The sequence below is a fragment of the Dendrobates tinctorius genome, unplaced genomic scaffold (assembly GCF_039654945.1).
Source record: "Dendrobates tinctorius isolate UK_male_01 unplaced genomic scaffold, ASM3965494v1 ptg000016l, whole genome shotgun sequence".
Lineage (NCBI taxonomy): Eukaryota > Metazoa > Chordata > Amphibia > Anura > Dendrobatidae > Dendrobates > Dendrobates tinctorius.
Window position 1 is genome coordinate 7,128,870 of NW_027361684.1, and position 25,122 is coordinate 7,153,991.

General features: G+C 42.4%; 1 protein-coding gene across 6 annotated transcripts in view; it reads left to right on the plus strand.

Moving 5' to 3' along the window:
• Positions 1-25,122, plus strand: part of ZSWIM7 (zinc finger SWIM-type containing 7) — a 132,980-nt gene that overhangs the window by 66,882 nt on the left and 40,976 nt on the right. The gene's annotated exons all lie outside the window — the stretch shown is intronic.

Sequence of the window (25,122 nt, forward strand, 5' to 3'; positions counted from 1 at the left end):
TTGCACTTTTTTTTGCAATTTCACCACACTTGGAATTTTGTTTACCCGTTTTCTAGTATGCAATATGGTAAAACCAATGGTGTCGTTCAAAAGTACATCTTGTCCCTCAAAAAACAAGCCCTCACGTGGCCATCTTGACCAAAAAATAAAAAGGTTATGGCTCTCGGACTAAGGGGAGCAAAACTTAAAATGCAAAATCAAAAATGCCTCCGGTCGTTAGGAGGTTAAAATGTATTAATTTGACCTCACCTGGAATAGGCAGTTCAGTTTTGGACACTAGTTCATAGACAGGATGCCCAAGAGTTAGAAAAGGTATACAAAGGACACACAAAACTGATAACAGGCATGAAGGATCCTGGTAATAATGGAAGGTTAAAGTCCAAGTCTACAAAAAATATGGTCAAAAGTGGTCTCATTTGAAAAACACTTCAAAAGACGAGGGGTCACTCCCTCCATCTGGAGATTAAAAAAAAATTAAATCTCCACAGTTTCTTTACCAGGAGAATGATTAAAGGATTATTCTCAAATTGTCTCACAAAGATACACAGTCTTTTTTATTCTCCCTACGTCTTGGCTTCTGGCAGGGCATGCTGTACTCCTTGAGTGACAGTTCTGGCGAACAACAAAACTGTAATATTAATAGAACTATTAAGCTCAGCTCAGGTTCTTCGGTAACATACGGTAAATTCTATTTCTAAAAGTGCTGTTGACATGAAATTATCACCAGATATTTGTAACAACCCATCCAATCCATGCAGGCAAAGAAATAAAACCAGAGATGTCCATAAAATAAGTTTTGTGTAATAATGAGAAATGACACAGGGAAAAAGTATTACACTTACTGAAATATAATTAATACTTCATACAAAAGCCTTTCTTGATGATGACTGCTCCAAGACACCTCCTGTATGGAGAAACTAGTCGCATGCATTGCTCAGGTGAGATTTTGGCCCATTGTTCCACACAAACACTCTTCAAATCCTGAAGGTTCCGTGGGCTCCTTCTATGAACATTGAGCTTTAGTTCCCCCATAAATTTTCTGTTGGATTCGGGTCAGGTGACTGGCTGGGCCATTCCAGCAGTTTTAGTTTCTTTTTCTGAAACCAATTGAGAGTTTCCTTGGCTGCATGTTTGGAATCATGGTCTTGCTAAAATATCCCCCTACGTTTCATCTTCATCATCCTGGTAGATGGCAGCAGATTTTTATCAATAGTGTCTGTACATATGTCCATTCATAATTTCTTCAATTACATGGTTTGCCAGTGCCATATGCTGAATACAACCCCACATCATGATGTTCCCACCTTCAAACTTCACTGTTGGTATGGTTTTTTGGGGTGATATGCAGTGCCTTTTGGCCTCCAAACATGGTGTGTTTTATGGCATCCAAAAAGCTCAATTTTGGTCTCATCTGACCAGACAGTATTCGCCCAATGTTTAACAGGCTTGTCTAAATGTTGTTAAGCAAACTTTAAATGCGCTTGAATATCATCAATGGGATCTTGCTTGTTGAGTGTGCATACAGGCCATAAAGGTTGAGTGCACTACTTATTGTTTTCTTTGAAACAATTGTACCTGCCAATTCCAGTTCTTTCTGTAGCATTCAACAGGTGGTCCTTGGCTCTTGGACAACTCTTCTGAAAATTCTTTTCACTCCCCTGTCTGAAATCTTCCAGGGAGTGCCTCGTCGTGGCTGGTTTATGGTGAAATTATGTTCTTTCCACTTTCGGATTATGGCCCCAACAGTGCTCATTGGAACCTTCAGTAGTTTAGAAATTCTTCTGTAACCAGTGCCATCATTATTATGTTTTGCAACAATAAGGTTGCGAAGGTCTTGAGACAGGTAACTGGTTTTACCCATGAGATGTTTTTTGTGTGACACCTTGGGACTGAGACACCTTTTTATTGGTTATCCGTTTAATTGGCAGAATTGCTTTCTAATTACTGATAGATTTCCGCTGGTGTCATGACTTTCCATGACTTTTTGCACCTTTCTTTCTTTATGTGTTCAACACATGTTCCCTGTCTCATTATTACACATAACTTAATTTATGGACATCTATGGTTTGATTTCTTTTGCCTGTGTGGATTGGATGGATTGTTACCAACTCATGTTGAGAATTTCATGTCACTTTTATAAATATATTTATTTGGAAAATTGGTGCATAGTTCAATTTCACCTGATATATACAGTGTGTGTGTGTGTGTGTGTGTGTGTGTGTGTGTGTGTGTGTGTGTGTATATATATATATATATATATATATATATATATATATATATATATATATATATATATATATATATAAGCCAATTTATGTCCAGGTGGCTGCATAAGTCGACTAAAAGGCATATTTGTATTCATTACATTTATCGTTTGCTGTGCCTACTCTCTTTCAATGGTGCCCCTTCTGCCTACCTGTTATCAAAGATATTTGTCAGAAAACCAAACATAGGTTGCTCTGTTTTCACTTGAAAGAATGCTTTCTTAAATTTTTTAACAAGTTACCACAGGCTTCAGTATCCTGTAAAGCATGTTAGTCCATTTTCCTCCATATCGTCCACTTGACCTTCTGGTCTGCCACCCATGTCTTATACACAGTGACGGTTCATGAATGACTGATGGCTGCCTGTTTTGATTGTCTTCCTTACATGATCTTCTAATAGCGGTGTAACATCTGAACTTTTTGTTGTTCTGTTCTGTTCATAAGAGACTCCCTGTCCAAGATACACACATCTGGTACATACAGTGTGATTTCTGAATACTCGGATAATATTATGTTTGGATGACGGTCAGAAGACTTTCTATTTTTTTTTTCAGCTCCCAGCATTTTTCTCATGGTCTCTTAACCCAAAATAAAATGTACAGTTCAGCTGCATATATACAATCGTATATTCTGGATCATCTTCATCTATATTCTAATAACTCATGTCATTTTACACAGTCGCATAATGGATTGGGAAATCATTTTTAATGCACGTAAAATACGGTTTATGTTTTGTAAACATTCAGATATATAAATGATCGTCCAGTCGCATTATTACATGTTAATAGTGCGCAACTTCATTTTTCGTTTTCATTGCCCTGAAATTAGTAAATATTCATGGGAAATTTTTTTGAAGTTTGTTTTTTTTTATTTAACCATTACAGTGCAATTCCAGCGCAGCTTTCAGATAACCAGATCAACCTACGAAAGCCGAGAAACACGCATTTTCCCAACTTATAGGAACGTACCGTATACTGTACGTGGACAACGGCTCCTGAGAGTATTCTACATATATGGCCGGCACTTACCAAACCTATGCATTATCCATTTTTAGAGGAACTTACCTTCTTATTCAGAATGGATTGGGTAGAAAAAGGCTCCAGGAAAAAAAGTTCTTTCAGACTTGGAAGCCATTTATACAAATATTACCAACATCCGTACATCACATAGCGAATAGTTGTTTTTATGATACCTTACGGTCTTTTTGAGCAGGATGGAAATAGAGATCCGTCTATCTGGATGCCTACAATTGCATCGGTATGTAATGTGAAAAACCTTTTTTTTTTTTTTTTTTTTCTTTCCTTCCCTAACTGGTTACGGTAACCTATTGCGTCCTCTCTCCCACCCAACCTCCACAACATACACCTTTTTTTCTTTTCTTTAAAGCACTCCTTTTAATTTTTTTCCTATTTGCCTCTTCCTGTTTTCCCATTTTTATTTTTTTTTTCCTATTTTTTTCTTTTATATCTTAGGGTAGTGTTCCCCATCTTCGATCCTCAGGACCCACCAACAGATCATGTTTTCTGGATTTCCGTAGTATTGCTTAGGGCAGGGTTCCCCAACTCCAGTCCTCAAGGCCCACCAACAGATCATGTTTTCAGGATTTCTTTAGTATTGCTCAGGTGATAATTGCTTAACCTGTGCAATACTAAGGAAATCTTGAAAACATGATCTGTTGGTGGGCCTTGAGGACTGGAGTTGGGGAACCCTGGCTTAGGGGATAATTCTACTACCACCTGTCCAATGCTAAGGAAATCCCGAAAACATGATCTGTTTTTCACTCTTGAAGACCGGAGTTGGCGACCACTATCTTAGGGGGGTCTAAATTATTCCCCCCCAAAAAAAACATATTTTGCTGGTAGGGAACATAATGTCATGTCAAAACAGAAAGAAAGCTACAGCAAAGATCTTGTTCAGAATTGCCCCTTCAAATGAAGGACCGTCTTTACAGAAATTTTCACGGACTACCAATGACCTAAATGGACTCATGTGACCACTTCTACGTCTCCTTAAATAATACTACATACAAATCTGGACATTTCTGGCCATCTCCGTTGGAGCCCAAATCGCTTGCCATATCTGATCTCCCCCTATATTTCCCCCTTCTCTATCCCACCCTTTGCTTTTCCATTTTCTTTTACCCCACTGTCTGTGTTTGAAAAATGACGTTGAAAAATGTTCCGTAAAGAAAACCTAAAAGCAGAGTTCTAATTATTTACTGTGGACAACAAAGACCACTTTTTTTTTTTTTTTTTTTGACTCCTTTGATAAATCATCTAATGTTTTCTAAAAACGGAAATTCAAAATTGACTTCTAATAGAATACAATGGCCTTAAATACTAATAAAACGTCATTATGTAGTTTTATATGATAATTATAATCTTAATTCCTAAAAAAAAAAAAAAAACCACACAAGAACACGGCAACATCAATGAAAATAAGATGGAGTGTGTTGTGGCTCACGGAATGCAGTGAGGGAAAAAAAAAAAGAGGACTATAAGGGGTTAATGTTCTCTGTAGCATTTGAGAGGGACTACCCAGTGGCCATGAAATTAAAGGAAAATCATAATGGCAATTAAATCATCACAAAGTCTGTTATCAGCAAGTTCACTAGTGATTTCAGAGTTAAAAATAATTAAAAAAAACAAAAAAAAAAACAACTTCCATTAATCTTAATGAATGAGTTTCCTCCTGTCTCATCCTAGTTCTGTAATCTTAAAATGAATACGCAATCGTTCACACGGTGTCACTGGACGGTCGTCCACTCACTTTGCTTCCTTTCATGTGTTCTGTAAACTTACGTTATGAAGCAAGAATGGAAGTTATTCTTGATTAAAATAAAAAAAATGAATTGACTCGCGTCCATGAACTGTGGTTGACCGCATGTTTCCTACTTGCCTTTAGTAAAATAATATATCTGCTTCTCATACTCGCCAGAGGAAAATGGGTTGTGCGGGATTTCTCTTTCTGTTTTAAAATAACGGTAAGTGTACACGTTCAATATTTGCAGCAGAAATTTCTGCCCCAAAATTGCATCTTGACACAGGAAAAAAAACGCGTAAAGTATGCGTGTTTTTCACGCATTTTGGATGTGTTTTTTGCATCCGTATTTTATGCATTTTTCCCTATTTTTAATGGGTGAAAATGCTTAAAAAAATATTTACATGCTGCAGATTTGAAACAGCTTCAAATCTGTAAGCAACAAATATTTCTGCCGCAATTACTTAACGTGCGCCTACCCTATGGGTAAGGAAATAAGTAAAATAACTGTTCCCTGTTTGAACACCCGATCCCTGCTGTTTGAGCCCCGCAGTTCTAAGGCCATGTTTAGTATTTGGTCAGTATTTCACATCAGTGTTTGTAAGCCAAAACCAGGAGTGGGTCATAAATGCAGAAGTGTTTCTATTATACTTTTCCCCTTGTTCCACTCCTCGTCTTGGCTTATAAATATGACCAAATACTGAATGTGTGAATGTGGCCTAATGCTCCACATCAGTTTCTCAGCAATGCTATTGTGGCAATCTCCTATGCGACCATAGCAGCCAATTACTGGCCTCAATAATCATGTACCAGTACATGCCAGTGTGACTGGTGGAGACAGTGCTTTCGCTCAATGGTCAAGTGAGGCTGAGTTCACACGTGGCGTTTTTTTCGTGTTTCTGCGGCGGTTTTAACCGCACAATTTTGCTGCGAAAAATAAGCATCCCATGCATTCCTATGGGATTCCACAATGCTATGCTAATGCTGCGGTTTTTACCGCTGTGGAATCGCTTCACGGTAAAAAAACGCAGCATGCTCATTAATTTTGCGGAATCGCGGCGATCCCGCACCCATAGGAATGCATTGTTCTGCTTACTTTCCGCATGTGGCTGTGCACACCATGCGAAAAGTAAGCAGAACAATTGCGGATGGTACCCACGGTCCGGAGGAGAGGAGACTGTCCTCCGGGCTTTGGGTACCATATCCCTGTAAAAAATAGAATTTAAAATAAAAAATATTGTTATTCTCACCTTCCGACGTCCCGCGCTGCCTTCCCGCCTCTCTCCATGCTCCCGTTCCCAGTAATCCTTTGTGATAATGCCCGTGATGACGTCCGTTCTCGCGGGATCGCGAAGTCTCGCGGTCATTCGCGCGACGTCATCGCGGGCATTTTCGCAAAGGATTTCTGGGAACGGGAGCGTGGAGAGAGGCGGGAAGGCTGCGCAGTACGTCAGAAGGTAAGAATAACACCATTTTTTATTTATTTTATTATTTTTTACATTTTATCTTTTACATAGGCAGCCTCAATAGTAAAAAGTTGGTCACACTTGTCAAACACTATGTTTGACAAGTGTGACCAACCTGTCAATCAGTTCTCCAAGCGATGCTACAGATCGCTTGGAAAACGCTAGCATTTTGCAAGCTAATTACGCTTGCAAAATGCTAGTTTTTTCCGCGGGAAAATCGCGGGAATTTAAAATGCGATTTTCCAGCGGAATGGAATTCCGGAACTCTCGCGGTAATTTCCGCGAGAGTTCCGCTACGTGTGAACCCAGCCTGACTGGTGGACGTGACATTGCTGCTGAATCATTGGGGATAACCAGTTGGTTAAATAGATAAGGAGCGATTATTTTAAAACATTTCCTACCCTTAGACATTTTTTTTACTAATCCTTGACCATATTCCGCTAAAGGAAAACGTTATTTGCTTGAAAAACATAATGTAAATTTGTTGAAAAATACAATATTAGAGGGGTTGACCATTATTCTGACAACTCATTCTCAATCATCGTGAAAAAAACAGATTATATCTTAATTACCCTGACGCCTATTTTTATCAAACCAAGAAGAATTGACTTTTTATCTGTCTGTTGGCTTTTGGATTTAAGTGTTGATTTCTGATGGGTCAAGAAAATAGCAGACTTACCGTATGTTTGTGTAAGGCTAGAATATTGGCCTGTAAGCTGATGTTTGATATAAAAATGTGTGCTCTTATACTTGATGAATAGTGAGGTCTACTGATATGTTAATTATACATTGTCTAGCCCAGATAGTTTGTTGATTTTTAAAACAGGAAAAGGAGGAAAATCTATGCAAATAGATTACATAATCAAACAAGGCAACTTGGTTGTCATCATTCTCCTTATCTGTGAGTGTGGACTGAAGGACACTGGGTAAATCTAAAAATGGGTTACATGCCTCTATATAAAGAGACTCAGAGACTGAGGGAGAGCACCACAACTGGACATTCTGCAAAACACCCAACGGACGATAGACAGGACTGCAGCCAACTCATTATGGCACCATCACGAGGGACACTGCCCTATCATTCTATAGGAATCAGCCCAAGGGTTTTCGGCTCCGGTTGGAAGGATACAGATCTGCTCCAGTGACCATCGCTGAACCATGGATACGTTTGGAGAAAGCCATGTTTGGGACCTGCTGGTCGCCTAGTTCCATAGATATGGTCGGATAAGCCAGATGGTGACTCTCATGCCACCTGGCTTTGGACCTTGTGTATCAGGAGAAAAGAGAGCAACTAGGTGGATATAGTAAAATGTATCACTTTATTCAAAAATTCATATAAAAAATACATCATATCAAATAGCAATAAATACAAATGTAACAGGACTATGCCCATTCATGCATGGAAAGAGTCAAAATGTTAAGTTAAGTGAAAATGCTAGTGCCAGACCACTCCATGCATATAAGAAAGCTCCAAAAAGGATCGAGTGAAGGTCATACCTGGACCAAAGAGATCCATTGATAGTTCATGACTGAAGATGGGAGACTCGCCAAGGTGAAGAGGACACTGCAGACGAACCCGGGCCGGGTATGAAAATCCCCGATTCGCGTTTCGCATGCCGGATGCATCGCTTTCTCAAGGGAACATCTCCATAATAGATGAAAGGACCTTTATAACAGCAGGTGACGAGGTCACATGGTACTAGCTGGGCCAATAATGATGGATAAGGCAGCGCATGCGCACCACAGGTCCCGGCAGATGCAGAAAGGATGTCAGGACTCCATACACTCGCGGGGAAAGCAACTCCCTATGTGCGCGTAGGAGACCAAGAGGCCCCCTGCATCCCGGGAGCCGGGACGCCCGGCGCATATGTGCACACATCACTATATCACCAACGAAATAATGGTATATCTGAGTCAGCATAAGCAGTATATGTGTACACTTCTTGGTGGGTATTGGAGGAAGATTAAAAGCTGAGTTTTAAATCCCCTTTTTTCTGGTTTCTGCCTCTCCTTTAGCGCTCCTATAGATCGCTTTTTTGTCTTTTCACATCTTTTGATGATTGGTTCGTGTTAACCCCTTCACTCCCGGAGCTTTTTTTGTTTTCGTTTTTCACTCCCCTTCTTTCCAGAGCCATAACCTTTTTATTTTTCTGTCAATATGGCCATGTGAGGGCTTATTTTTTGTGGGACGAGTTGTACTTTTAAACGACACCATTGGTTTTACCATGTCATGTACTCGAAAACGTGAAAAAAATTCCAAGTGCGGTGAAATTGTAAAAAAAAAGTGCAATCCCACACCTGTTTTTTGCTTGGCTTTTTTGCTAGGTTCAATAGATGCTAAATCTAACCTGCCATTATGATTCTCCAGGTCATTACGAGTTCATAGACACCAAACATGTCTATGTTCTCTTTTATCTAAGTGGTGAAAAAAAAATTCCAATTCGCAATTTTCTGAGACCCGTAGCGTCTCCATTTTTCGTGATCTGGGGTCGGGTGAGGGCTTATTTTTGCGTGCCGGGCTGACGTTTTCAATGATACCACTTCTGTGCAAATACGTTCTTTTGATCGCCCGTTATTGCTTTTTAATTCAATGTTGCGGCGACCAAAAAACGTAATTCTGGCGTCTTCAAATTTTTCCTCGCTACACCGTTTAGCGAACGGGTTAATGCTTTTTTTTATTGATCGGGTGATTCTGAACGCTGTGATACCTAATGTGTGTGTGGGATTTTTTTATTGTTTTATTTTGATTGGGGCGAAAGGGGGGTGATTTGAACTTTTAGGTTTTTTTTATTTTTTTTTTTTTTCAACATTTTTTTTTTTTACTTTTGTCATGCTTCAATAGCCTCCATAGGAGTGTAGAAGAATGCACAACCCGATCGGCTCTGCTACATATGGGCGATGAGCAGATGTAGCAGATTTACTGCTGTGCTTTGAGCGGCGACCACCGGGCGGCGCTCAAAGCCATCTGCCTGGAACAACCATAGAGGCCTCTATGAGACCTGTGGTTGTCCAGGCAACGTGACGCCAACCCCCGATCACGTGACGGGGGTCGGCGATGAGCTCTATTTAAATGCTCGCTGTCAGCTTTGACAGCGGTATTTAACTAGTTAATAGGCGCGGGCGGACAGCGATTCCACTCGCACCTATTGCGAGCACATGTCAGCTGTTCATAACAGCTGACATGTCGCGGCTTCAGGTGGGCTCACCGCCGAAGTCCACCTTAAAGCGGGGATCCTTACTGATGACGTACTATTCCGTCATCGGTAAGGAAGGGGTTAAGCATGTTGTCTTGCGGTAGGACAGGGGCAGCGAGAGCACATTGGGAAACTGCAGAATTATGCCGCGTATGTGTCATGAAGCCTCCTTTATGGGATTCAGTAGGAGGTCGATACAAGAAATGGACAGAATATTAAAGAGGACCTGACGGCGGATACATGCTGCCACGGGAAGTTTGTATCACACTGGCTGTATGATTTCAGCCATGTATGTTTGTCTCTGAAACACTACAAACTTTAAAAAGTTGGCTGGAGATCAAATCACACGGGTGACTATTCAAAAAAGCAGCTCCCCATTGGCTTCTCCTTGCCACCTGCCTAACACTGACAGGTTTCTCTATACACGCACACAGGAAGAAACCCGTCACCCAAGGAGAGCAGGCAGGTAGAAAAAGCCGTGAGTCTACTTTTTTGGCTAGTCACCTATGTTGCTTGGTCAACTCTTAAAGTATGATTTTGTCTGAAATTCTGCAGCACTTAAACATACAGCGGTTGAAATAAGTATTAAACACGTCAACAATTTTATATATAAATATATTTCTAAAGGTGCTATTGACATGAAGTCCTCACCAGATATCGGTAACAACACATGCAATCCACACAGGTAAAGATATAAAACCATAGATGTCCATAAATTAAATTACGCAGACGAGCAAAAGGGTAACAATGTTTTGAACGTTTGATTTTCAGGCTCCGTATCTCACCGTCCACTACTGTTTTGATCATAGAGACTACCATCATTTTATAGACATTCATCTTGGGTATCTCGACGTAGTTCTCCAGCAGGACAACAACCCGACGCATGTGTCAAGATTGGCAAGTAAATGGTTCAATGACAATGAAGTACAGGTGCAGGATTAGCCCCCACAGTCACCAGACCTCAACTTAATTGAACACTTGTGGGTAGATAAAGTTGTATACCTACCAAAGTGAGTCGACCAGTATGCACCAACTTTGGGAACTTGTAAAAGAGACCTGGGACCAGATTTTAGTCAAGACCTGCTTGAATCAGATCAAGAGCATGCCCAGAAGGATTCAGTGTTGAAAGCCAAAAGTGGATTTACAAAATAGTAAAAAATAACATTTATATATTTAGGAGCAAAACAGTAACAATGCAGTGCTACATAGCTGCAAGTCAAATTTATGTATGATCTATACAAGGTGATTATCTATAAAATTATGGTAGTCTCTTACATTCGAAGCAGTCATGGATGGTGAGATATTGAGCCTGAAAGCCTTTAGCTTGTCAGTGTATGTGTAATAATAACAAAATGACACCATGACACTAGCTGAAACCCACCAATAATAGAAAGCAATCCTGCCATGTAGTGAAAAATATCAGCTGGTTCAACTAATGGCCTATAAAAAGGTGTCTCATTACCAAGAATGATGGATAAAACCAGGGAGCTGTCTCAAGTCCTTTGCAACCTTATTGTTGCAAAACATACTGACGGTATTGACAGAAGAATTTGTAAACTACTGAAGGTCCCAGTGAGCATTGTTGAGGCCATAATCATCAATAAAGGCTTTTGTATGCAGTATTAAATAAGTTTCACTAAAGGTGTTCAATGCTTTTTCCCCTGTGTCACTTCTCACAATTACACATAACTTAATTTATGGACATCTGCGTTTTGATTTCTGACTGTGTGGATTTGAGTGGTTTTTGTCATCTAGTGAAAATTTCAATGGCACTTTTAGAAATATATTTACTTAGAAAATTGGTAATGTGTTCAATACTTATTTCCCTTGCTGTATGTGACTGAGGATCAGCTATCAGGCTCCCTTTTAACATCTATCCAGAACTCCTGGATAGATTTCATGTGTTCTCTGTGTTATTAATTTAAATGAAAATGCTTTTTGATATTCAGTTTTGGAAATATAGTTTTATTTGGTTTGCTTCTGCTGTTTTGCTCGGTAATGTGACTGCTGAGGATGCTGCCAAATTTTCTTTTTCTATTTGGATGTACTAAACTATGGTCAGGTCAAAATTTCCTTACAAGGGTATACATATTACAAAGGCAAACCATTCTGCTGTTATGAGGCCCTCGGAGGGAGTGTCCTTGGTTATGCTTTCTCTTTGCTACTAGGTGGAAAGAACCTTTAGGGTATTTTTCCACTTTCTGTATTGCCAGTGCTTTGGACTCTGCGGAAACCCCGCTCCGCCCAAAGTGCCGCCCCCTTTTCTACGAGCGATACCGTATCATATCCATAGACTGTGTAATTTATCTTGCGTAGAAGGAGCAAATGCTGATGTAATCCTGAACGTGGAAAAATACCCTTAATAGCGTGTGATGGGAATTGACCCAAGAGACATGTAATGGTTGTGGATGAGAACATAAATGCTACACCTGCCTGGCCTAGGTGGCAAAACCCAATGTCATAATGGAGGAACACGTATCGAAGCAGAAATAGCAAATTCAAGAGTATATTCACCCAAAGCCATGCAATATTTCAGCTCTATTGCGTTTTTTTTGTGAAGCAACTTAAAGAAGAAGATGGCGGTAGGGGAGTATATTAAGACATACCGCATTACATACACACATTTTAGAGAAAAAAAGTTAATGGGTGGGTCTCTTTGATATAATAATATATTATAGCTCATAATATATAAAAACTGCTGATTGTTTATATTACAGGGAACCTGTCACCCCCCCGGGCGGTTTTAACTAAAAGAGCCACCTTCAGCAGCATTAAGACTGCATTCTGTGAAGGTGGCTCTTCCGTTTCTGACCCCCAGTAACGCCGAAATATTAACTTTTATAAATGGGTCCTCATACCTGTAATGCGTCCCATAGGTATGGTGTGTCCCCCTGAAGCAGCCGCCTCCCCGCCATCAATCATGTCTTTTGTAGCGTCTTGGCCCCGCCTCCTATAGCCGTCTGTTGTGAACTCATTTTCTGGTCTGCCTCTGGTTTCTGGTGAGGGAGCAGGTTGTGCTGACAGAGGAGTTGTGAGTTCTCTTTCCGGGCTCCCTCTGGTGGTGGCAGGAGGTAGTGAAGCTAATCTAATTAACAGAGACCTGCCACCTGATATTGAGGAAGAGGAGTGGACATCTGCAGTCTCCGACTGGATTTAAGACAGCCGACTCCCTATTCCCATGCTGGTGATTTTTTCCTGCTTCCTGAGGTCTTAGTTTCCAGCTCAGTTCCTGCCTTCTCAAGCTAAGTTGTCTTTGCTAATGTTCACATTTGATTTGGTTTGGTCTGTTCAGTTTTTTGTGTGGTCAGCCAGCCCCGGGCTGTGCTGAATTTCCACTCTTATGTCACTGTATGTGCCAATTTGCTTTTTGTCCCTTATTAGATTGGCTTCTTTTTGCTCTGTTCTCAGAATATGCCAGAGTCCTGATATAGTGGGAGAAGTCTAGTTGCTTCAGGGTATTTTTTGCTATCAGAAGTGTTGGACATTTTTTGCAGGGTTTTTTGGCGTGATTGCAGACAGTATCTTTCCTTTCCTGTCCTTTCTAGCTAGTGTGAGCTCCATCGTTTGCTCAGCCTATTTTCCTACATGTGTTCGTGTTTTCATCTTGTCTCACCGTCAATACATGTGTGGGGGCTGTCTATTCCTTTGGGGTCTGCTCTGGGGCAGTTTTAGATTTTCCCTTTTCTTGCTTTAGGCTTATTTTGTCCTCCGGCTGTGATGAGGCGTCTAGAATAATCGTAGGTACGGTCCACGGCTGCTGTTAGTTGTGTGGTTAGGATCAGGGGTCTGCAATCCACGTAGTTACCAACCTCTCTGGTTTTCTGTGACTTGGCTTGGTCTTGTTTGCCTCCTCGGTGACCCATTCATAACAGCCGTCCATCGCCTGCTCTGTGAAAACAGTTCTTGTGAACTGACATCAGGCGATCACGCTTGCGTGTTGTGGAGGCCTCAGATCCTGCCCCGCAGTGTGTGTTATGATGTGTTCACACTGCGGGGCTGGGAATCTGGGGCCTCCACAACACGCAGGCGTGATCGCCTGATGTCAGTTCACGGACAGCTCACTGCGCATGCCCAATAACTGTTTTCACAGAGCAGGCACCGCCATAGGAAACAGAAGGAAGCGGGGCATGATGGACGGCTATAGGAGGCGGGGCCCAGATGGCAGCACAGGGGCATGATGGGTGGCTATAGGAGGTGGGGCCAAGATGCTACAGAGACATGATTGACAGTGGGGAGGCGGCTGCTTCAGGGGGACACACCATACCTATGGGACGCATTACAGGTATGAGGACCTATTTATAAAAGTTAATATATCGGCGTTACTGGGAGTCAGAAACGGAAGAGCCACCTTCACAGAATGCAGCCTTAGTGCTGCTGAAGGTGGCTCTTTTAGTTAAAAACGTCCATGGGGGGTGACAGGTTCCCTTTAATAATGAAATCATTGCCCCTTGTATGAGCTATATAGTAATGCTTGAAAAAGCCTTGTGACGGGGTAATAAGCACGTCTGCTCACGATTCCTGGGGTGCTGCACATCTATCTAGGACTGTGTCTTTTGCAGTCACCCTCTCGTACGTCAAACAGTTTCTTTAACCTGTGTCTCTATTAGTTTCAAAGCTACAGCTCTCCCCCTGCCCAGATATCCAGCAACATCACGCTTTACCTTCTAGAACAGCAGAATGACTTATTAAATTATTATAGCTGTAGCTTTGGAATCAGTTGCCCCTCTCAAACATACCAAAGCTCGCAAAATCAACAGACAGCCCTGGCACACCAGTCTGACCAAAGAACTGAGGCGGGCTTCCAGGGCTGCTGAGCGGAGATGGAAAAGATCCCACTACAATGAGGACTTCATCGCATTCAAACAGTCCCTCACTACTTTCAAGGACACACTCACTGCAGCAAAGCAAACCTACTTCTCATCTCTCATATCCTCCCTGTCTCACAACCCTAAACAGTTATTCAACACCATCAATTCTCTCCTCCGCCCCCCAGGACCTCCTCCCTCCCCACTCATCTCAGCTGAAGACTTTGCCTCATTTTTCAAGGTAAAGATTGATAACATCAGAAACAGTTTTGGTCAACAACCACCAGTGCCCTTCCTCCTAACTGCCCTTCCCTCCTCCTCCAAAACCAACTTCTCCACCATTACAGAAGCTCGACTCTCCACTCTACTCTCAAGATCACATCTCACTACCTGTGCACTTGACTCGATCCCATCCCACTTCATCCCAAACCTAGCCACAGTCTTCATCCAACCCTAACCCACCTCTTCAACCTATCACTAACAACTGGTGTTTTCCCCTCAAGCTTTAAACATGACTCAATTACACCTATCCTCAAAAAGCCCTCTCTTGACCCATCCTCTGTATCTAGCTATCGCCCTATATCACTTCTCCCCTATCCCTCAAAACTACTGGAACAACACGTCCGTCTTGAACTGTCCTCCCACCTCTCTTCTTGCTCCCTCCTTGACCGATTACAATCTGGCTTCCAGCCACACCACTCCACTGAAACTGCCCTAACTAAAGTCACCAATGACCTACTAGCTGCCAAGGCCAAGCGACACTACTCTGTCCTACTCCTCTTGGACCTGTCCTCTGCCTTTGACACAGTGGACTATTCCCTATTACTACAGACCCTCTCATCTCTTGGTATCACAGACTTGGCCCTATCTTGGATTGTGTCATACCTAACAGACCGGACATTCAGCGTCTCCCACTCGCACACCACCTCCTCACTGCGCCCCCTATCCGTCGGAGTCCCACAAGGTTCAGTCCTAGGGCCCCTGCTCTTCTCCATTTACACCTTCGGCCTCGGACAGCTCATAGAATCTCATGGCTTTCAGTATCACCTCTATGCTGATGACACAGAGATCTACATCTCTGGACCAGATATCACCTCCCTACTAACCAGAGTCCCACAATGTTTGTCCGCTATTTCATCCTTCTTCTCCGCTAGATTTCTAAAACTTAATATGGACAAAACAGAATTCATCATCTTTCCTCCATCTCATGTGACCCCCCCCCAACGGACCTATGCATTAAAGTAAACGGCTGCCCACTCTCTCCAGTCCCACAAGCTCACTGCCTCGGAGTTATCCTTGACACTGATCTCTCTTTCAAACCGCATATACAAGCCCTTTCGACTTGCTGCTGACTGCAACTCAAAAATATTTCACGGATCCGTACATTCCTCAACCAAGAATCTGCAAAAACCCTAGTCCATGCCCTCATCATCTCCCGCCTTGACTACTGCAACCTCCTGCTCTGTGGCCTCCCCTCTAACACTCTTGCACCCCTCCAATCTATTCTAAACTTTGCTGCCCGACTAATCCACCTGTCCCCCCGCTATTCCACGGCCTCTCTCCTCTGTCAATCCCTGCACTGGCTCCCATTACCCAAAGACTCCAGTTCAAAACCCAAACTATGACATACAAAGCCATCCACAACCTGAGTCCTCCATACATCTGTGACCTCGTCTCCCGGTACTTACCTGCACGAAACCTCCGATCCGCACAAGATCTCCTTCTGTACTCTCCTCTTATCTCCTCTTCTCGCATACAAGACTTCTCCCATGCATCCCCCCTACTCTGGAACTCTCTACCACAACATATCAGACTCTCGGCTACCATGGAAACCTTCAAAAAGAACCTGAAGACCTACCTCTTCCGACAAGCCTACAACCTGCAGTAACCACCGATCCACCAAATTGCTGCACGACCAGCTCTATCCTCGCCTACTGTATTCTCACCCATTCCTTGTAGATTCTGAGCCCTCGCGGGCAGGGTCCTCTCTCATCCTGTACCAGTCGAGACTTTTATTGTTTAAGACTATTGTACTTGTATGTTTTATGTTTACCCCTCCTCACATGTAAAGCGCCATGGAATAAATGGCGCTATAATAATTAATAATAATAATCTGATTCATTTCAAGGAATTTGCTAAATTTACCAGAATTGTTAAATCGGCAATAAAGTCTCCCCAGTAAGAGTGGAGGAAATGCGGTATACGGCCAGTACAGGTGCTTCCTGCTCTGTGCTTTGTGTAGTCCCAGGGCACTTGCTGAGAAGAAACCAGTCCCTTCCTTTTCACAACGCTTTCTTCTTCACTGGGTGTGGGGTGTTATATAATGTTACTATGTATTTTTGTCTTTTTTTTTTTTTTTAACTCTTAGTAAACATCGTTTTTGTATTGTTTTATAAGTTTCCTGTTTCTCAACCTATTACTACTTAGATCATTTTGTGGTTGGAAGTCAGCAAAGTACCTATTATTTATATTTTTAATTTTATATAATATTTGTCTATTATATCTCATTTGTAAATCTAACGTAGGTCTCCCCCAAGATATTCAGTCAACTGCTCATCCCCTGACTCCATTCAGCTGCTTACTACCCAGAGAAGGATTGATGGAGATTTCTGAGTACTGGTGCACCAGGCGCCGTGTGCAGAACCCGGGCAAAACCCGGAGAGGACGGAGGAGGAAGTATGGGGCGGGGGCCGCGGCAGGGAGTGAGTCAGCGTCCCTGCCGGGGAGGGGAGAAGGGTGCAGGGACGTCGGCTCTACAGTGAGTTTTTGACGTTGATGATTTTCTGCACCCATTAAGCAAGATAGCTTACTTGCATTTTTTCAAAAATACGCAACGTCAAAAACTCGTGGGAATGTAGCTTTTAAGTTCTTTAAAAAGTTCATCTAAAAGGTTGTTTTCTTTCTCAGTGACTTTTCAAGGCCTCATTCAGACTTTTGTGTTTCACATCCATGTTCTTTCTGAATTTTCACCACCCAGAAAGTGTCAAGCAAGGGGAATGGTTAGAGCCTAACTTCTCCCATTCTATAATATAACTAAGCTGCTGCAATTATTATAATTTACCCTAATGAAGTAGAGCTAATCGCCATCTAACATTGGGAGAAAGTGTAAGGGAGAAAATTATAGCTTAAAAAACAAATGTCATTAGACAACAAACTAAAATATACAATGTGCTAAAAAAAAGTTATACATTACAGACATAAATGTATAGCAGACGGCGGCCATAACTTCACAGCCAGATGGTGAAAAAATAAGGATGCAGTTTAGGATAGAAGCCAAGTCTTGTAACATTCTGAAAACTCAAGGGGCGAACTGTCCTCCTTTTGTATCTGGCTTCACAGTGGCTAAGGATGGAGTGACGGAGATTAACAGCTCTGTTTGTTTTCATTGAGAAAGCTGTGTATCCCAAAGAACGGAAATCTATCACGAGAGAGCCCCTGTGCCTGAAATCTCATGGCATACAACCAGCCCATCTGCTGACCCCATGTCCTTCATTTTCTGCAAGTCTAAACACAAATCAATGGTTTCCCTTCTTCCATAAGCGCTTTGTGGAAGTAAGCGCTCCACAAGTCATCTGGATATTCCTGTGCTGTACCAAACTGTCAGGAGGGACAAGCGTGCGTTGTCATTCAAAGGACAAAGCTAAATTTTACTGCACGTGATTATAGGATAGAGGCAATGGAGGTTTAATGCCACTGTTGTGTAGAAGAATGACTATGGGCAGGGACGGACTGGGAGTGAAATTTAGCCCTGGCATTTGGAAGCACATAGGCCCATGTTGTTCCTCCCCCTTGATGCTCCTTCTCAACTGCAACCTGAGGATGCTGGTACTTTTAACAGTATAGCTGAAAATGCAGCCCACAACTGGACCAGCCCACCTGGCATTTGCCAGAATTGCCATATGGCCAGTCCGGCCCTGATTATGGGTCATATGGAACATATGGAGTTTAACATATATGATAAAAAGGCCATATAGGTAATTCTGCAGACAGAAACAGAAAATCAAACTGCTCGGAGCCTGAAAAACTCTATTAAGACTTAGCCTATTATGGTCCAGCAAACTCTGCCATTATTTTTCAGGGCTTTTTAATGCCATTTACTATGTGGTATGCCATTTCTTTCCTGTATTTTTTTTTTTTCTTTTTTGGGGGTTTGCAGTTGGACATTTATAAAATCCCCTCAGGATGTGCCAACAATTGCTAGTATTCTATATCCATATCGATATCCCACCATTTTTACACTGGCTTGCTTCTAATGCCATAGGTATCAAAGAAAAGAAGCATGTGTAGTTACCTCTCCATCCAGTATGTGCTTGAAATGATGACCAGTGTTCTGATTCACAATGCTGGAGTTGGAGAACCCTTCCTCTGGATATAGTTCTGTTAACTAGAGCTCGCAACCATTTATGATCAATCCTGTGAACATGCATTAAATATAAATATAATTAACTCAGATGTTGCCAAAAAATGGACTGCCATGAAAGAATATGTTAATGAAAGTGTCATATTTGTCCTTTCTCCTCCCCTGTAGCTGCTGGATTTTTCTTTGTAAAAACGAAAGATGGGGGGGGTCTCCGTCCTTGCCGCGATTTCCAAGAACTAAACAAAATCACAGTTAAAAATACTTCCACTCATCCCCAACCTACAGTTGAAACTAGAAGTTTACATACACTATATAAAAAGACACATCTGCATGTTTTACTCAATATCTGACAAGAAATCAGAATAAACCTTTCCCTTTTAGGTCAATTAGGATTACTATAATCTATAATAATAAATGCCCTAAGCAGCTTCCGGTTGTAACAACTTCCGTCCAGTTGTAACCGGTGACGTCACCACACACCTCTTTCCATGTTAACCCTCAACACACCACTCCTCAACACACACACTCCTCTCACCTTTCACCATCTCCACTCAACTCTCTCTTTCACTCCACATACGACCCTTTCTCTCACTCCGTCTCTCATACTCACGCCGTCATCGCCGCTGATCCACGATCCCCGACATCTTCTTCCGCCGGCGCCATCCTGGATCCAGACGTCCTCCACGCCGGCGACATGTTCTTGCGGCGACGCCATTTTGGATCGGCAAAATCCCGCGATAGTCAAGATGGCGTCGCCGCAAGAACATGTCGCCGGCGAGGACGACGTCGGGATCCAAAATGGCGTCGGCGAAAACTCGCGAGATTTCGCCAACGCCATTTTGGATCCCGACGTCGTCCACGCCGGCGACATGTTCTTCCGGCGACGCCATCTTGATTATCGCGGGATTTCACGATACTCAAGATGGCGTCGCCGCAAGAACATGTCGCCGGCGTGGACAACGTCTGGATCCAGGATGGCGCCGGCGGAAGAAGATGTCAGGGATCGTGGAGCAGCGGCGATGACGGCGTGAGTATGAGAAACGGAGTGAGAGAAGGGGTCGTATGTGGAGTGAAAGAGTGAGTGGAGATGGTGAAAGGTGAGAGGAGTGTGTGTGTTGAGGGTCAACATGGCAAGAGGTGTGATGCTATCGCATCCTCCCGATGCGATAGCATCGGGCCATAATCTAGTTATTAATATTTGCCAAATGCCAGAATAATTAGAGAGAGAGAGAATGGTTTAAGGCATTTTTAATACTTACTGCAAAGTCACAAGTTTACATACATTTCATTAGTATTTGGTACAATCGCCCCTAAACTGAATGACTTGGTGAAACGTTTGGGATATTCTTCCACAAGCTTCTCACAATAGTTGGTCGGAATTTGGGCCCATTCCTCCTGACAAAACTGGTGTAACTGATCCAGGTTTGTAGGCCGCCTTGCTCGCACCGGCCTTTCCAGCTTTGCCCATACATTTTATTTAGGACTGAGATCAGGGCTTTATGATGGCCACTTCAAAACATTGACTTTGTTATTCTTAAGGCTGGTTTCACATTAGCGTTTTTTAGCGCAGCGCATCGTGCGCCGCCATGCGCTCCTATGTTTAACATGTCAGGCGCATGTTCTAGCCTTTGCACGCGTTTGTATGCGTTTTCGTGTGCATGCTTTTTTTGTAGTGTGCACCCGACGCAACCTGTTGCATTTTTGGGTCCATCCAACGGCGTAAAAAAAACCGCTTGCGCACGGAATGCGATAAAATAACACATTTCAGTCTATGGGAACGCAGGTGTGCGCATGGACATGCGCACGCCTGCGTTTGAAATTGCATGCGTTTTAAGAATTAACATGGCTAGAAACTGGTTAAAACACATGCGCCTAAAAAATGCAAACGCATGCAAAACGCATGATGCGTTTTTTGCATTCGTTTCTATTGCGCACGAAGCGCAGCGCTAAAAAACACTAATGTGAAAGTATCCTTAGCCACTTTGTTACCATTTTGGCAGTATGCTTCTGGTCATTGTCCATTTGGAAGACCCATTTCCACCCAAACTTTAACTTTCTGGTTGATGTCTTGAGATGTTTCTTCAGTGTTGCCACATAATCTTCTTTTCCCATGATGCCATCTATTTTGTGAAGTGCACCAGTCCCTCCTACAGCACAACAACCCCACAACATGATGTTGCCACCTCCGTGTTTCACAGTTGGGATGGTGTTCTTAGGCTTCCAAGCTTCTCCCTTTTTCCTCCAAATGTAACGATGGTCATTATGCCCAAAAAGTTCAATTTTATTTTCATCAGACTGCAGGACATGTCTCCAGAAATTAAGGTCTATGTTCCTGTGTGCACTTGCAAACATTAATCTGGCTTTTTTTTATGTTTCTTTTGGAGTAATGACTTCTTCCTGGCAGAGTGGCCTTTCAGCCCATGTTGATACAGTACTCATTTCACTGTGGATATTAACACAATCTTACCAGCTTCCGCCATAATCTTCACAAGGTCTTTTGCTTTTCTCCTTGGGTTGATATGCACATGTCGGACCAAAGCACGTTCATCTCTGGGACTCAGAACCCGTCTCCTTCCTGAGCGGTATGATGGCTGGACATTGTCATCTTGTTTGTACAGATGAACGAGGCACCTCCAGGTATCTTGAAATTGTACCCAAGGATGAGGCCAGACTTGTGCAAGTCCACAATTCACTTCCTGATATCTTGGCTGATTTCTTTAGACTTTCCCATGATGCTACACAAAGAAGCAGTGTGTTTCAGGTGTGCATTAAAAGACATCCACGGGTGTGTCTCTAATTAACTCTGATGTTGCCAAAAAAGAAGTTTTCAAACACATGACATCATCATATGGGCAGTCCAGAATTGTTTAAAGGGAACCGGTCACCTCTTTCTTTGGCCTTCCAGCTAAAAATATCAGTTAATTGAGTGTCAACTATGCATTCCACAACTACTTCTGAAATCCCCGACTCCCCATGTATCACCCATAAAAACCTTTTTTTTTTTTTCTCCCACGCTGTATGGTAATGTGTTCGTTCCGGTCTGATGGGCGTTGCTTCAGTTCCCTCACTCCACCCCTCCTCGGCTTGCTGTACGCATATCTCGCCGTGAATATCGCAGCTTGAATAGAGATTTTGCGCGTGCACATTCAAATGGGTCCTCGCGCGTGTGCAGTATGCTTTGCCCAACTGCGGGCAAAGCCGAATATCATTGCATTCTTGTTTTCTTTACATTCTACTCAGCGTCCCAACTTTTTTGTAATTTGAGTTGTATGTACCGTAATCTAGAAGTTTTTACCTATTCTGTGGGTGGTAATGACTTTCACTGGCCAAGATACTCCTCTATACTCCTGTTTAACAATACTTTACATTGACTCTGGCTAATAAGGATACCTTTTGATGTTGCATAGGGATAACTAGAAGTTGTGCTGCTTTATAGCCAAAAACCAGGTGGTGGCGTTCTAGATTAATTGTATGCTTATTGAGTTTTCTACTCCAATTACAACTGATTGTTATGCATCACAGCAGCAAGATTTCTTGTGATGGCTTTTTTCGTGGGGGATGTCTTATGAAACCCAAAAAAGCTTGACAAAGGAAAAAAAAAGCCTTTTAATTGGCTTTATAAGTAAGACATAAATTTTGCCGATCTAACGGCCACTTACTCTAGGGATGGTGGACTGAGATCTGGGAAACTATCCTCGCTTGTTGTTGATTTTTCCCACCAGCGAACATTGCCAGCCGCAAGGTTAGTCGAAAATGCCATTTGTCTATGACAGACAAGGGAACGGTAGCGATTATTTGCTTTTTTTGATCTTTCTGTTTGTAAAACTTTTATGAATAATTGGCTTCTAGATAACAGAACATGCAATCCAAATAATAACAAAGCATATCTACGGCGACCTTGTGTTCCTCCAGATAAAACAATGTGCCGCCATTACATAATGGAGTGTCATTCTGCAGACAAAAGCGGTATCCATTATCCGAGAACTCGGCGGAGCCAGCGTACAAGATCACTGTGTGTATAATGAATATATAAACAAAAGTTGCATACATTTTATAACCCTGTAAAATGCCGCTGAGATAAGTGCTTATAACCCGAGTCAAACATTCTCATCTGCTTACTGTGTACACAACACATAAAAGATTGGATCATTTCATTTTATGTGGTCAGAAGAATTGGTAATATTTTATAAACTACAGCTTCTGTAAACTGCACTTGTGTCTTGCATTTGTCAAACCGGCTGCACTTTTGCCAACGGAACTAAATTTTCTCGTGCCAACAGAATGGTGTCTACTCATAGACCTAATGTTTTCATTCCTTAAGTAGTTTTGTACTTTTTATGTTTTACTGTATGCTACATGTCCTTTTGTTTTTTTTTTTCACCGGCCATTTCTTTCTTGTATTTTTTTATCTTTATTGGGGGAGCGGCGGTTGGACACGGACAGTTATAAAATATCCACAGGATGTGCCAACAATTTCTCGTAACCCTAGATTAAGAAAATCACATCCAGCCCATGAATGGCAGCGCTTCCCAAGACTCGCATCCAAAGATGATATTTCATATTTTTTATTCGATAAGTTAAAATAGAGGAGATACAACGTGTTTCGGATACAGAATATATCCGGTTTCAGGTATCATAAAAACACAGTACAAATCCTACGAGTACTTATCAAATAAAAAAAACATGAAATATCATCTTTGGATGTGAGTCTTGGGAAGCGCTGCCATTCATGGGCTGGATGTGCTTTTCTTGATTTACGCATCCTGTGTGAGCCTGAATCTGGCTCTTTCACTTGGATCCACCCGAGGCAGGCTGCAAGCCCTGTCTATTGAAAAGTATCCCAGAAAGATTTCTGAGGATACACAATCTAAAGCCATATTAGTCTTCTATCAGGTGAGTGCATAAAATTGTGCACCCTTTCAATACTATAATATTGTGTTTATGCACTTAGGCTAAGTGCACACGTGTGGAAGTCCCGCGGAAATTTCTGCGGGAATTCCATTCCGTGGGAAATATGCGAGAAATCCACATTTTAAATTCCTGCGTATTTCCTGCGGAAAAACTAGCGATTTGCAAGCGTAATTAGCTCTCAGAATGCTAGCGTTTTCCAAGCGATCTGTAGCATCGCTTGAAAAACTAATTGACAGGTTAGTCACACTCGTCAAACATAGTGTTTGACTAGTGTGAACAACTTTTTACTATTGAGGCTGCCTATGCGGCATCAGTAGTAAAAAGATATAATGTTAAAAATAAAAAATCGTGTTTTTCTCACCTTCCGGCGTTCCGCGCAGCGTTCCCGATCCTCGCGATGCTCCCGGCAAGTCCCGTTCCCAGGGATGCCTTGCGACAATGACCTTTGATGACGTCACAGTCTCGACGTCATCAAAGGTCATGGTCGCAAGGCATCCCTGGGAACGGGACTTGCCGGGGGCATCGCTGAGGCCTTCTGACGCTGTGAGGACCGCCGGAAGGTGAAAATAACATGATTTTTTATTTTAATTCTTTTTTTACACAGGGATATGGTACCCAGAGCCTGGAGGAGAATCTCCTCTCCTCCAGACCCTGGGTACCATCCGCAAATGTTCCGCTTACTTTTCGCATGGTCGGCACAGCCACATGCAAAGTAAGCAGAACAATGCATTCCTATGTGTGCGGATTTTCCCGCTATTCCGCACAAAGAATGAACATGCTGCGTATTTTTCCGCAATGCAATTCCGCCACAGAAAAATACGCAGCATTAGCACAGCATGTGCGGAATGCCATAGGATTGCATGAGATGCTTTTTTTTCTGCGTTTTCGCGGCAAAATCGCGTGTTTAAAAACGCCGCAAAAAAAGCTACGTGTGAACTTAGCCTTAGGGCGCCGCAATTTGTCTGTTCTTCTCTCCCAAACAAGGTTTTTTCGTACCCTAGATTGATATCTCACAGTTTGACACTGGCTTACTACTAACTCCAGAGGAATCAACAGATAGAACCATGTGTTAGGCTACTTTCACATTAGCGTTTTTTAGTGCTGCGCTTCGTGCACAATAGAAACGCATGCAAAAAACGCATCATGCAATTTGCATGCGTTTGCTTTTTTTAGGCGCATACGTTTTAACGAGTTCTAGCCATGTTAACTCTTAAAACGCATGCGATTTTAAGCGCAGGCGTGCGCATGTACATGTAATATGATTTTTTTGGACGCGTTCTGTGCGCAAGCGTGCGCATGCGTTTTTTTGACACAGGTTGGACGGACCAAAAATGCAACAGGTTGTGTCCGGCGCGCCTAGGC